A 14,974-nucleotide genomic window follows, 5' to 3' on the forward strand; every position below is an offset into this window, starting at 1 on the left:
TCTCTGGTCTCCACAAGTGGAACCTGTGGGGCGGGAGGCAGGGGGACCCTGAGCAGTCCGTGTTCACTGCGGGGTGATTCCAGAGCTGCTCCACAGCCCTTTCAGAGCCAGGGTGACAACGCTGCCCTGCGTAGAAACATGAATCAGAGTTTCTACAAGCCTCAGACTGCGCTTTTACGACTGTGGAGCCTTGGAAGTCAAGAGCAAGTTTGGCGCTGAATTCCAGAGGTTGTCCCTAGAGGACCACAGACCAGGAGAGGTCAAGGACTTCTACCAGCTGGTGATGCATGCCTGTCGCGCGCCAGGTCTCGCCAGCAAGAAAAGACGCGCCACAACAGGATTCTTCCACAGGTGTTTTATTTTTCATTATGCGGTAAAAGACCTTGAAACCCCAAACTACTGCTGCTTATATATGCTCTATGGGGACGTGCTGTGCCTTGATTGGTGCATTTGCCAAAACCTCATGCACTGATTGGTGAGTTCGCCAGAACCTTCGTTTGCATACTCCAGGGTGGAGTTATGACTACGTCATCTCAGCATCGCGCATGCGCTAAGTGGTTGTTTACCACTTAGTTGGACCACCGCCCTGACTGCCCGGCGCCATCTAGTAATGGCAGCGAGAGTTGCGGCTACCCACATCACCAGAGCTGTGGCTTCCCACATCTCCTCCTTTCTTTTTTATTTTAAGCCTAATCCATCGATCAATTCCAGAGCCTCCAGCAGCTCCAAAAGATCAAGATGGATATAAAGTCCATCGATCCATCCCGGAGCCTCCAGCAGCCCCAGGAGATCAAGATGGATATAAAAACCCAAATCTGGTCACCCTGATGTGTGCAGTGAGCAAAACTCCACATGGTGCAAGGGCTGACCAAGATCCAATTTCTGTCACTCTTCCCAGTGCAATGGGACAATTCCCTTGGGGTGCAGGAGCTGACAACTTATGGGGGTTAATTTTCTCTTAACAAAGAAAGCCAAAGATCACGGGAACCACCGCGCTCAATCGCTAAGAGCGCCTGCGTGATGATGACTTTATCATGTTTCTGCTGGGCTTTAAGCTTGCAGAGCAACCATAGCAACAACACTCCTCCACAGCACATTATTGCAGCAAATGTAAACACCCCCACCCACTCTTTAAAGTAGGAAAAGGCAGTAGAAAGCCAAGAAGTAAAATCTCCAACAGTTATGGGTTTCATTCTTGTGCCATTAAGAGTCGTAATCTGCATCCGGAGTTGTTCTTGAAGTTCTTCCAGCTCAGCTGTCCATTGTCCTGTAAGATACTGGGATATATTCTTGCTGCTAAAAGAAGACTCATTCAAGAATTTTAAAGGTGTTATGCACAAATTAGGTGTTGAAGAAACACAACTTAATTGCACCATGCTCGTAAGAGTATCCACTTGTTGTTGTAATAAATCAACTCTCTGGTTCACTAACAGTAAACCAGACATTAATCGAGCATCCAACATATGGACTGTAGATAAAGCTTCTGATGTAGATTGCGTAATATTTCTAATGACATTTGCTGTCATTACTTGATTGGACATAGCCAATCCTGCTGTAACCGCTGCTGCAGCTGAGATAGTAATAGCTGTAATAATTGCTGTAGTAATGCCAAAATCTCTTTTATATCTATAAAGTGTAGCAATAGGAAAAGTATTGGGATCTGCTTCAACCGGTACAGGTATCATAGTGGGAATCTTTACTATCAAGGCAAATGGCTCAGAGCCATTCCAACATTCACCAAGCCAACACTGACTGCTAAAACTATTACATGAAGCTTCCCAAAATGTATCATTTGCATGACTAATGTTGAATGTTAACAGAAAGAAAAATGGGGGCTGGACACAAACAGGTGATGGCTGAAATTGCACTCTTGATATATTAACCATATTATTTACTTTCAGCCTCTTTGTAGTGGTATTGTATACACCGGTGACATTGTATAAAGTATCATTAATTCCAAACATTTTTGCAAAAGGAGTCACTATTGTAGATGCTCCACGTTGATTATATAATATCCATTCATACCATGGCCAAGTATTATCAGGACCAGTGATATTAACACTGCCATTCCATTTTGCTTTACCTAAAGCTGGAGTCATATCAAAACCTGGTATAATAGGTTTGTTCCGATAGTTTGGAGACTGACATTGAGTAAAAGAAGGCGGAAAACCTTTTTCAGGTAAACAACTAGGTAATATGACACGTCTGGTCACATTAGGTGGCACTACTGATTCATAGATGGGCCCAGAGGGCCTAGATCCCTCACGAATCATCATGAGTGTTGTTATATTTACACCTTTTCCTTTCTCAGAGGTGCCACTTCCACCTGTAGCACCTTGTGCAACTTTCATAAGGGTGGATATAATATTATTAACTGCAGAGTCTCCAGAAGGATCCACCCAATTGACTAAAGACCCATTTCTTACATGTATACAAGGTGCACTAGTATTAATGATAGTAAAACACAAAATATATGCCAATGTAAAATTGCTTGCATTATATACTTTAGGAGGCTCCCCTCTAGGTGTAATACATGGTATTCCCAAATCACATTGCGTTGATAAGAATAAGGGTAATATTGACGCATTCGAGTGTATGGGAATAGGTACAGGCCAAGTTTTAGCTATTGCCCATAAAGAAACTCCTTTAACTATTGGGGTCCATATTACCATCAGTATCAGCAACATTATTAGGTTGATCATCGTCTTCTTCATTCTTCCTGCTCCCACGATCTTCATCCTCCTTAATTAGTCTCACCAGTCTCTCTGGCACCCAGATGGGGTTTTCTTCTTTCTGTGGAAAAACACAAATTGCTCCCCTGGACCTGATTAATATGAGGTCTGGGCCATACCATTTATTATCCAATACATTTTTCCATCGGGCCATTTCCTTTGGTGGCTTTGGCCATTGCCCGTGTCTGTCTGCAGCTGATTGGCCTTTCTCATCCAGATTTTAAAAATTTAGGGTGAAAAGAGTTAAAGATAAGGCCATTCTAGGGGTAGTGACCGTCACGGCCTCTATTCCCCCTTTTTGTTTTAATAAATATTGTTTTAAAGTACTATGACACCGTTCCACAATTCCTTGCCCTTGGGGATTGTACGGCAAGCCCGTGAGGTGTTTTACTTGCATTTGCAAGCAAAACTGTCGGAACTTGGTGGAAGTATATGCAGGCCCATTATCCATTTTTAATATGGTGGGCTTGCCCCATGCACTCCAAGCCTCTAAGCAATGTTGAATTACTTGGCTGGATTTTTCCCCCGTTAGGGGTGTTGCATGTACAATGCCAGAACTGGTGTCCACTGACACATGCACGTACTGCAACTTTCCAAAAGCAGGTATGTGGGTAACGTCCATTTGCCAGATGTCGAGAGGACGGACGCCTCGAGGATTTACTCCAACTGAAGGTTTAGAAATAAATTCTGCACACTTGGCGCATTGCAACACAATAGTACGAGCCTCTGCGCGAGTAATTGAAAACTTAATGCGTAGAGTGGCAGCAGGCACATGATACAGCTCATGAAAGTCTTTAGCAAGTTCAAAATTGGATTTAGTTAACACAGGAAAAGCTCTTGTAGCTTGATCAGCCAAATCATTACTTTTCACCATAGGTCCCGGAAGCAAGCTATGAGCACGTATATGCTGAATATAAAATGGATATTTTCGTTGCAAAATACATTTTCTAATTTGAGACAAGATGTCTGCTACCTTGCTAGATTGCTTAATGTAGCCAGCAATTTCCAGCTTAGATACTGCGTTGACTACGTAATGGGAGTCAGATATGATGTTAATTGGTTCCGTGAATTTCTTAAAAACTTCTAAGACCACCAAACATTCTACTAATTGAGGTGCATTAGCTAAAAATTGCAATGTAGTCACTTGATTATTTATCACATAACATCCTTTACCTGTTTTAGAGCCATCTGTATAAATGTCTAAAGCTTCCTTAATGGGGTTGTTAACAGTGACACGGGGAAAAATTACTGGATGTGCAGTCACAAACTGCAACAAAGAATGTTTAGGATAATGGTTGTCTATTAGTCCATTAAAACTGCATTTAAAAATTGCCCACTCATCTGTAGTGGCACACAGTGTAGCAACTTGCTCACTAGTATATGGGACAATGACACTGCTCAAAAACTAGCTGCTCAATGAGAGGCATGGCTGTGTCTTGATCTCCAAAAATTTTTCCTGCTGCCTCCAACATACGTGCTACAAAATCTGAAAAAGGTTCAGTAGGTTCCTGTACAATTTTTGTTAAGTTGCCCCTAACCTCTCCTTTATTAGGTAAAGTTCTCCATGCCTTGCTTGCAGCAGAATTTATTTGCTGATATACTTGCAATGGATATGCTGTCTGATTATTAACCCATCTTCCTTGGCCTGTAAGCAGTTCAAAATCCCATGCTGGCTGTCCTGCTGCAGCATTTTCTCTAGCCTGAGCTGTTAATAAATCCTGCCATAAAGATTTCCATTCCAGGTACTGTCCTGTAGTCAATACTGCTTTTGTTACAAATGTCCAATCGGCAGGAGTCATAGCTTGACTCGTAAGCCTTTCAATTAAAGACTGAGTATAATTTGCACTTACTCCATAAGCTCTTACAGCCTCAGCTAAGTCTTTTACTTGCTTGTGTTCTACGGGTGTATGATAACGAGCGTTATTCTGATCCTCAAATACTGGATACATTTGTTGAATTTCTCTACGGATATTGGGTGGGCAAAAGGAATAGCCACACCCTTTTTGCTTTTCTTCCTTATAAGGAGGTGGTGCTGATGGGCTCACAGCTGACTTCCGCTGAGCACTATACCGCCCTCTTTCGGCCGCTTTTAGTGCATCATGCCGACTTTCCTCATAGCGAGCAGCTATCTCCTCTAACTGCTCCTCCTCCTCCTCTGATATTTCCAAGAGTTCTAGTTCTCGCCACGGATTTAAAGACTCCGAATGGCGGGCACGGTCTAGTTCTCGCCACGGATATAAAGGCTCCGAATGGCGGGTACGGTTCTTCTTCTGTTGATCAACTTCCTCCCCTAATTCTACCTGCGCAGTTTCTTCTGTTTGGGCATGCCTTTCCCGAGTCTCCTTGGACTCTCCCCGAGCCTCTTTGGACTCGCCCCGAGCCTCTTTGGACTCGCCCCGAGCCTCTTTGGACTCGCCCCAAGCCTCTTTGGACTCGTCCCGTTCTGTTTCTGACATGCTTTTCTGAACGTCCTCCAAAGCCTGCTGTCCCTGCTGTAATGACTGTCTACACTCTTTATCCTCAATACATGCTTTTATTAACTTCCAGATGGGTCTAGTTCCCGGTTTCAATTCCCCTTCTTTTGCAGCTCGGTCTACATCCCAACCCAGTTTATTCCAACTCGCCAAAGTTAGAGAACCTGTAGATACAAACCATGGTGCTATCCCATCCACATTTGTTACAAACTTACTCAGCGTCGGCTCTGAAATTTTTAATCCTCTCTTCCTTAATAAAGCATCAAGCGCTGTAACCATGGTGTTTATTGCTACGTTCCCCATATTCCCTACTTATGTAGACAAGAATTTAACACACAGGTTCACACGGTTTTATTTGCAAGATAAGAAGCAGCAGGCTGTCCGCCGTTGAAACCGAAAGTGAAAGCATTAGAATGCATACAACAGTTTGCAGCTCTAGCAATCGTTCAGGCTCATGTCTCTCAGAACTTACCTCTATAATTCCGTGTGGTTCTGAATCCTCCCTGGTGGGGGTCTCCGCTTGTGCCTTAGATGATCGTAAATTCCTGGGTTTCGGCACCAATTGTCGCGCGCCAGGTCTCGCCAGCAAGAAAACACGCGCCACAACAGGATTCTTCCACAGGTGTTTTATTTTTCATTATGCGGTAAAAGACCTTGAAACCCCAAACTACTGCTGCTTATATATGCTCTATGGGGACGTGCTGTGCCTTGATTGGTGCATTTGCCAAAACCTCATGCACTGATTGGTGAGTTCGCCAGAACCTTCGTTTGCATACTCCAGGGTGGAGTTATGACTACGTCATCTCAGCATCGCACATGCGCTAAGTGGTTGTTTACCACTTAGTTGGACCACCGCCCTGACTGCCCGGCGCCATCTAGTAATAGCAGCGAGAGTTGCGGCTACCCACATCACGAGAGCTGTGGCTTCCCACATCTCGCGAGCGCTACGGCTTCCCACACATGCCCACCGCCTCTCTGGTGGGGATGCCACCAGCGACTATGCAGCACCAAAAACTAAGCAGCCCTGCAGGATGACCTGTTGCCCATCCACAGAGAAGACAATTTCTGCAAGGCCATGTCCAGTGCCTGCCCCCTGCCCCTCTTCTTCTTCCAGAAGCCAGAGGAGGGCAGCAGATGCAGCTTTGTGGCAGGCTTCTGGTCCAGGAAGAGGCAATGCTGGCAGGCCTGCTGGAGGAGGGTCTATAGGAAGAGCGCTCCCTGCCCTTGGCCTGCCTTCAGGCCCATCACCTGCATCATGGACGTCGACGTCCTGCCCAGGACGCACCGCAGGGTAAGACTGCACTGGCAAGGCTGCAAAGAGCCCTGGACTTGTCCATCCGGGATGGCACCAGTGTGCGCGTGACTGCCCAGGGCCTGGAGAAGGTCCCGGGTATCTTCATTTCCCGGTTGGTACCAGGCGGCCTGGCCGGGAGCACGGGCTGCTGGCCCTCAAAGAGGAGATGCTCCAGATGAACGGATCCATGTGGCGGGGAAGATGCTGGACCAAGGCAAGGACATGAGGATCGCCAGCAGCCAAACCCTCATCCTCATGGTCAGGCCCTCCAACCTGAGGAACCATGTGGTGCATGGCAGCCGTGCCTCAGGCAGCTCAGGTCAGTGCTGGGACAGCACTGCCAGCCCGCAGAGCCTGCCCTTCGTGCAGAACTTCCACTCAGACAAGCGGAGAGTGACCAGGAGCCAGATGGTATCAGAGCCTAGCTGGGCAGTCACCTTGCAAAGGCTCCTGTCAGATGAGAAGGATGATGGGGGGTGTGTGCATTTCCCTGGGGCTTGGTGGAATGCGGTCCTTACCATCTTAAGAGGGGCTCCCAGCCCCACAGCACCCGGAATGGGGGGCTTGTGGATGACCCCGCCCTGCACAGTGCACAGCTCCCTGGAAAACAGACAGGAAGGGGCTGAACGGGGCAGAGGACACTTCCCTGGGGTCTCCAGGACAAAAGCTTAAGGATTCCATCTTTCAAAGGGTGTGGAGAGAAAGCTGGCAGTCTACCCCTGGGGAGCAATGCAGGGCAAGTGGGGGTCTGGTGATGCTCCCAACTCCTCAGGCAGTTGGAAAGCAATGCCACAGGTAAAGGGCAACACTTGGCGTGCTCCTGCTGTGGGTGCCTAGTGCTAGAGCTGAGGGCACCCACTGCTCCCTCCTTGGGCCCCAGATCTCCAGCACAGCTGCAAGGGCTAAGGCTTCCTTGCTTTGCACTCCTGTGAGGTGCTCTCCCCTCTGGAAGCAGCAAGGCTGGGCAGGAACAGCACTCACTTGGGCTTAAGTTACTTCAAGTTCAGATCCCAGTTCAGAGGCGTCCCTTCTCTCTGATCCCAGTCATCTGCCTATTTGGTAACTTTAAGGAGTTACATATCTGCTCCAACCAGGATTTATATGAACTGGATTTTCTGTTGGCATCGCTGTTAAGATTCCACGCCCACCACTGAACTTGGACCAAACACAGCTACCTTTCACGCGATGAAGACACTCCCAGAAGGCACTGCTCCGTGTCACCAGCTCACAGCAAAGAAGACTCAGGGGTCAACCTTTTCATTTTTTTCCCTGAATTCATTCACTGAAAAGCTTTTTTTTTTTTTTTTTTTTTTTTTTTCCCTTTTGGGAAACAGCTATTGGACGCAAATCGCTGTGACTGAGTCATTGTGGTGCCTTGCACTTCTCTTTGTTGTTGTTGTGGAGTTGTTTCTTTATAGAGAGGGTTGGGGCACACTGGGGAATGTCCATTTTAATCTTCCTGGGCTGTTTTGTTTTTGTATTTTTTTTCTTAGTGCTGTTGCTCTTGCTGCTAACAGCAGCTGCCTCTGGCCCACTGCTGGTGGGGCTCCCCCTTCAAGGGGAACTGCTTCTTTGGGATGCTCCCCCCATTGGCTGCCTCTTGAGGATCCCATGCAGGCTCCTCTTTGGGGAGAGGTTTCAGTTTCTTCCTCTTGGGGATGGGCGCCCCTTCTGGATCCCTGCTGACCAGCTCCTCCTTAGAGCTCTTCCTCTTGGGTTTGGGGAGATAAGAGATAGCAGGGTCTTCCGATCCATTTTCCTGTGGAGCCTCCTTGGCCCTCTGCTTGTTCTTCTTTTGGGGCCTTTCCCCTTTGGGCTCCTGCCCTGGGACCTCACAGTCCTCAGAAGCACTGCTGTTTTCCGGAGACACAAGGGCAAGTACAGCCTTTTTCAAGCATTTCCTCTCTCACTTCTCCAGCTTCCTAGTCACCTCCTCAGTGGCCTCCTCCATCTGAGCCTTTGCCTCCTCCCTCACATCCAGATTCTTCCAAGGCACCCCCCGCCAGTCTCCCCAGAAGGAGAGTCGCTCTTCAACTTTTTCTGGAAGCTTTTCCCCAAGTACACTTGTGGGCCCCTCAGACAAACCATGGATCCCAGAGGCAATGCTGCATTGGTTTGCCAGGTACCAGGAGATGTGGCCTTTGCTCTGGGCAGCTGCTTGGCCAATGAAGGTGGGGTGGAAAATGAGTCCGTATTTAGGGGTGTTGCCCCTAGTCTTCAGGGCTCTGGAAGCTTGGTCCCTTTTGCTGGGCCCTGGAATCACTCACAAAACAGGGCTGGCCCATCACTCCCAGAGCCCTTTTCTTGCTCCTCCAACAAGCAAGGGCATGGTTCTGTGCTGATGCTCCCCAAGCCCGCAGTGCTGCCAAAAGAGGTAACAGTGACTTCTTCTGAAGACACCAAGCTGCGGCTCCTACTAAGACAAGTGTGTGGAACCAAAGCTAATCTGAGTTACTGCCACAAACAAAAGCCCCTTTCCTCAATTTTTGCCGGTTTTCTTTCTTTCTTCTTTTTTTTTTTTTTGCTATTTTATTTATTTATTTATATATTTTTTACATTTTACTAGGGACTCATACAACTCTTATCACAATCCAAACATATACATACATCAATTGTATAAAGCACATCCATACATTCCCTGCCCCAATCATTCTCAAAGCATTTGCTCTCCACTTAAGCCCTTTGCATCAGGTCCTCTTTTTATTCCCGCTCCCTCCCCTTTCCCCACTCCCTCGTGTGCCCATGGTAATTTATATATCGTTATTTTGTCATATCTTTCCCTATCCGGAGTCTCCCTTCCCCCACCCCCCTTCTCTGCTGTCCCTCTCCCAGGGAAGAGGTCACATGTGGATCCTTGTAATCAGTTCCCCCTTTCCAACCCACTCACCCTCCACTCTCCCAGCATCGCCCCTCACACCCTTGGTCCTGAAGGTCTCATCCACCCTGGATTCCCTGTACCTCCAGCCCTCATATGTACCCGTGTACAGCCTCTGCCCTATCCAGCCCTGCAAGTTAGAATTCGGATCATGGTAGTTGGGGGGAGGAAGCATCCAGGATCTGGGGGATAGCTGTGTTCTTCATCGGTACTACCTCTCACCCTAATTAACCCATCTCCTCTCCTAAACCCCTCTATGAGGGGATCTCCATTGGCCGACACTTGGGCCTTGGGTCTCCACTCTGCACTTCCCCCTTCATTTAATATGGTATATATATATATATGTGTATATATATATATATATACACACACATATACATACATACACACACACACACACACATATATATACATACACACACTTATATCTTTTTTTTTTTTTTTGCATGATGCCTTATACCTGGTCCCTTGGCACCTCGTGATCGCACTGGCCGGTGTGCTTCTTCCATGTGGGCTTTTTTGCTTCTGAGCTAGATGGCCACTTGTTCACCTTCAAGCCTTTAAGACCCCAGACACTATCTCTTTTGATAGCCGGGCACCATCAGCTTTCTTCACCACATTTACTTATTCACCCACTTTGGCTTCAGCCGTTGTGTCGGGAGAGTGAGCATCATAGAGTTCCAATTTAATAAAAGAAGGTATTCATGCATTGAGGGAGTGTTTGAGTAGAGGCCCAAGGTCCTTCCGCCACCTTAATACTTAACCTATAAATATAGACACATAGATCTATTTCCCCATCCTCCTATATATATTTGCATGTACATGTCTTTGTCTAGACCTCCATAAATGCCCTTTGACTCCTAGCTATTTCCTCCATCTCCCTTGACTTTCCTCCTGCCCTACTACCATGCTTCGTCGCCACCTGGGCTAGAGTATACCTCTTCTCTAAGCAACCTTACCCTTGATCATTTCTCACCAGGCCTGCCACTCCCCCCTCTCTACCATTTGGGGTCCCATGTTTTTCCCTTGTCCCTGTGTTTGTTAACACCACTTCCTTACCCCCCCTACCCCCCCACCCCAAGTCCCCCGGGAACTGTCGATCCCGTTGTTTTTCCTCCAGATAGTTCATCCAGCCTGTCCTATTCAGACAGACCTGTGTTGCCGGTTTTCTTAGCATCTTCTTGGACACCAAGAAGGAAAGTTATAGTTCTCACCGCTTTAAGTTGTTAAACAAATGTGAATATGTTTTACAAGGAAAGAAAAGAGGTTCACTCTGAAACCTGTTCATGATCCTGGCTTGGGTGTGTTTCTAGATCCTGATATGTACTGTGCTATTATATTAATAAACTCACTGTGTATGTATTAATAATTTCCTGGTTTTATATATCAAAGAATTAAAAACTTGCTTCTGAATTAAAAAAAAAAAAACCACAGAGTCACCGTTTTGGAGATACACAGAGGCAGTTCTACTGTGTCCTAGAGTGCTGGCATCTTCCGTGGTGTCAGTTAGGGAGGGGTGTGGAGATGAGCTCCCCGTTGTCCTCTCCTCCCCTGAGCCCTGCAGTGCTCATGGAAGGGGCATCTCCACAAGGCTTCGAGCAGCCCAGAATCTGCCTGGGTGGTTATGGTAGTGGTAGTGATGGTGGTGGTGGTGGTGGTGGTGGTGGTGATGGTGGCGGTGATGGTGGTGGTGATGGTGGTGATGGTGGTGGTGGAGGTTGTGCTGATGGTGGTGGTGATGGTGGTGGTGGTTATGGTGGTGATCCTGGTGGTGATGGTGGTGTTGATGGTGGTGGTGGTGGTGATGGTGGTGGTGGTGATGGTGGTGATGGTGGTGGTTGTGGTGATGGTGGTGGTGGTGGTGATGGTGGTGGTGGTGGTGGTGATGGTGATGGTGGTGGTGGTGGTGGTGGTGGTGGCGGTGGTGGTTGAGGTGGTGGTGGTGGTGGTGATGGTGGCCATGATGGTGGTGGTGGAGTTGGCGGTGATGATGGTGGTGATGGTGGTGGTGGTGGTGATGGTGGTTGTGATGGTGGTGATGGTGGTGGTGGTGATGGTGGTGATGGTGGTGGTGATGGTGGTGGTGGTGGTGCTGGTGATAGTGGTGACAGTCGTGATGATGGTGGTGGTGGTGGTGGTGATGGTGGTGCTGGTGGTGGAGGTGGTGATGGTATTGGAGGTGGTGATGGTGGTGATAGTGGTGGTGGTGGTGGTGGTGATGGTGGTGGTGGTGATAGTGGTGGTGGTGATGGTGGTGGTGGTGGTGGTGGTGGTGATGGTGATGATAGTGGTGGTGATGGTGGTGGTGATGGTGGTCGTGGTGGTGGTGATGGTGGTGATGGTTGTAGTGGTGGTGATGGTGGTGGTGATGGTGGTGGTGGTGGTGATGGTGGCCGTGATGGTGGTGGTGGATGGAGGTGGCGGTGGTGGTGATGGTGGTTGTGATGATGGTGATGGTGGTGGAGGTGGTGATGGTGTTGGAGGTGGTGATGGTGGTGATGGTGGTGGTGGTGGTGGTGATGGTGGCCGTGATGGTGGTGGTGGATGGAGGTGGCAGTGGTGGTGATGGTGGTTGTGATGGTGGTGGTGGTGGTGATGATGGTGGTGGTGATGGTGGTGGTTGTGGTGGTGATGGTGATGGTGGTGGTGGTGGTGGTGGTGGTGGTGGCGGTGGTGGTTGAGGTGGTGGTGGTGGTGGTGATGGTGCCCGTGATGGTGGTGGTGGAGGTGGCGGTGGTGGTGATGGTGGTGGTGGTGGTGATGGTGGTGGTGATGGTGATGGTGGTGGTGGAGGTGGTGGTGGTGGTGGTAGTGTTGGTGGTGGTGGCGGTGGTGGTGGTGGAGGTGGTGGTGGTGGAGGTGGTGGTGGTGGAGGTGGTGGTGGTGGTAGTTATGGTGGTGGTGGTGGTGATGATGGTGGTGGTGATGGTGGTGGTTGTGGTGGAGGTGGTGGTGGTGGTAGTGATGGTGGTGGTGGTGGTGGTGTCTTTAGTAGAGATTCCGTTCCTGGGCTTTTTGGAGCTCAGGTTCTGAAGTCTCCTCCACTTCTGAAAGCTTTGGCTGCAGAGGGTTTTACAGGGCCGCTGGCTACTCAGCCACAGTAGATTGGAACCCAGCTGGTGGTTGCCATGTCCTTGTTACTGCTGGACAAGTTTCCTATGTTCATACTGTGCACGTGCTACCTTCCAATGACGTAGGTGTGCTTGCAGCTGGCATATGCCCCAAAGGAAGGAGAGACAGAACAGGAGGGGGTGAATGCTCTCCCCTGTGTACAGCAGCACAATTCACCAAAGCAAGGGGCTGGAAGTAGCCCAAATGCCACGCAGTGGACGAATGGCTAAAGAAACTATGGTCCATACACACAGTGTTATTGCTGTTATTGCTGTCGCTGTTGGGTGCCATGGAGTTGGCTCAGACCCAGAGCGACCCGGTGCACAACACAAGGAAACACTGCGCAGTGCTGCGCCATCCTCACAATTGTTCCTGTGTCTGAGCTCACTGATGCAAGGGCTCCAGTGACCATCCTGAGGATGGGCTGGGCAGTTGGGGTGGGAGAGAAAGTGCAACACCTAGGACAGCCTGGAACACAGGTGCTCCATAACCTCCTGTGCCTTGGAAAGTTCTAGTATCAGTGAAGTGGTGCAGAGGTGAGGGCTGCAGTTGTCTGAGGTGGAGGTCATGGATCTTTCGTTTAGATTTGGATGGAGGTGAAGAAATGTTAAAAACTGGAATGAGACCTCCAAACTCACTGAATGTGGAACAGAGAACAAGATATCAGAAAGTCCCTAGTGGGTACAAGGTGGATTCCAGGGTCAAAGGGCAGTGCTGATCAGTCAGGAATCATGTTCCCTCCTCTCCCAGGGAAACCAGGTCCTTCACTGTCTCAGGGAGAGGAGGTCTGCTCTGGGCAAGTCACTGTCCTACAGGACTTTGGGGTGCAGGGGAACCCCTCCCTCTCCACACCCAGGCCATGGGTTCCCTGGTGTCTACCCCATTTCCCACCTCCACAGAAGCCAGCAGGGCAGACCCAGACACAGGATAAAAGGGGTTCAGGGAGACTATAGGGACCTCCTTTTCCCTGTGCACTGAAGGGGCTCCTTGTTCTCCAGGTGTGTGCAGAGCTATTCCACACAGGTGCCCTCTATTTGGCCTCCAGAGTCCCTCCTCCCCAGCCTCCTCCCACTTCCCTTGGAAGATCAGAGCAGTGGAGTCCAGCACCTTCCAGGAGAGCAGGTCTTCTCCAGGGAGAGGAAGTCAGCGCCATCATAGGCTAGCTGTTCTTACCTGGCAAGGAGGTTCCTGTAGGGGCCCAGGTGGCAGCTGGCCATCTGCCAGAGGGTGTGAGAAGCTGAGCCTTCGCTGCAGGGACCACACCCAGGCTAATTTGGATCTGAATCCTGGGGCCCCTGAGGGATGAAAGGCCAAGTGGGTCATGGGGATTCCTGTGAATCTCGGCCCTGAGATGGGGTTTGGCCAGCCATGTTGACGGGGTGGGGATGTCATTCCCTGCACCCCACCCCGGGGTTCTTTCTGGCCCTGCTCTGCTTGCAGCAGCCATGCAGGGGCCTCAGTTTCCTGGTGAGTTCGCGCATTGCCTTTGTGCACTCTGTCTTTCCTTCCAGAACTCTGCTCCCCCTGAACTCCATGCTCATGGTCAGGGCTACGCTGTCACACTGAGCTAACTGTGAAATCTCTATGTAGCACAAAGGGAAAACATAGGGCTCCCCTCAGCTGACCTGGTCTCGCCATGTAGAAACATCTCAGCGAGTGGAAGCCTGGGGGGTAGGAATAAGTGGGCGACTGATACCCTCATCCCCACCTGCCCTGGTGTCCCCAAGGGTCCTCTACCCCAGCTCACCCCACCGGGATCTGACTGCTCCTTCCAGACCTGCCTTTATGCTCCTAGTCTGGGTCCAGATCAGCATCTAGGACAGCAGCTGGCGAAATATCTGCAGGCACAGGAATTGAGAGTCCCTTTTAGGGAGACTTCTGCAGCTTGATCCAGTCTTCTAATGTAGAAATGCCTAACGGTGATTGACTTCTTTGGGAATCATGAGCCCAATAGGAATGGGAAAGCACCAGGGGTCACTTGTATCCAGACTGAGGAGCAGAGCAGGTTGTTAGGAAGAAGAGAAACTGGGGAGCTCCCAATCCCCATTGCTTGGTGGCACCACTTCTGAATAGGCCATAAGGTCCCTGAGTCAAGCCCTGCAGCTGGGCCTCTGGCCTGGCCCCTCTCCTCCTGCAAGGACCCTTCTTTGTGCCCTGTCTGCTTGAGACCTGGCTTGCGTGCAGAGGTTCTTTGGTTTCAAAATTGTCTGTCCTGAGGTGGATTCAAAGACCCCTAATAGGATGGACAGCTGCCCACAGGGTTTCTGTCCTTGGTTACTCCCTCCAGGAGCACTCTCCAGGCTTCTCTCCCACGGAGCAGCTTGAGTGAGGCACCAGCAGCTTCAGGATTGTACCACCAGGGCTCCTTAGAAGTCCAGGTCACTTCTTGCAGAGGAGAAACTGTTCCTGTCTGTGTAGCTCCAAGCCCAGTGCTGAGGCTTGTCCCAGAATGAAATGAGCCCCAATATCCCGCAGATCTGTGAAGGCT

The 14,974-nt window shown here is 49.5% G+C and overlaps 1 pseudogene; it reads left to right on the plus strand.

Annotated features, from left to right (window-relative positions):
• Positions 1 to 5,737: 5,737 nt before the first annotated feature.
• On the plus strand, positions 5,738 to 14,057 carry LOC142442189 (partitioning defective 6 homolog gamma pseudogene; annotated as a pseudogene).
• The last annotated feature ends 917 nt before the right edge of the window (positions 14,058 to 14,974 follow it).

Source organism: Tenrec ecaudatus, chromosome 1, assembly GCF_050624435.1.
Source record: "Tenrec ecaudatus isolate mTenEca1 chromosome 1, mTenEca1.hap1, whole genome shotgun sequence".
Lineage (NCBI taxonomy): Eukaryota > Metazoa > Chordata > Mammalia > Afrosoricida > Tenrecidae > Tenrec > Tenrec ecaudatus.